Here is a 230-nt window from a genome sequence, read left to right as displayed (position 1 = left end):
TCACTCCGCGCTTGTGAAAATGTCAAAATGTTTGAACAGCCCTTCAGGTGTGTATGAATAAGGTAATTAATTCTGAATGCAGATAGTAAATCCTTGTTGGTATTCAGGTATATGTTTCCCGTTTAACGAAAGAATAACATCGATGTTAATGATGATAATAAGGTGGATAATTATAGTCTTTCACCGTATTTTTTCAGAAGCTTTCGTGGAAAAAGTATCTTAAACGATTG

General features: G+C 33.9%; 1 protein-coding gene across 1 annotated transcript in view; it reads left to right on the top strand.

The window, feature by feature from the left end:
* LOC119593489 (carbonic anhydrase-related protein 10-like) overlaps nucleotides 1-230 on the top strand; it is a 126,578-nt gene that overhangs the window by 21,691 nt on the left and 104,657 nt on the right. The gene's annotated exons all lie outside the window — the stretch shown is intronic.

Source organism: Penaeus monodon, chromosome 32 (genome assembly GCF_015228065.2).
Source record: "Penaeus monodon isolate SGIC_2016 chromosome 32, NSTDA_Pmon_1, whole genome shotgun sequence".
Lineage (NCBI taxonomy): Eukaryota > Metazoa > Arthropoda > Malacostraca > Decapoda > Penaeidae > Penaeus > Penaeus monodon.
The sequence above is the reverse complement of the archived record's forward strand: the minus strand, read 5'-3'. Positions and strand labels throughout refer to the sequence as shown.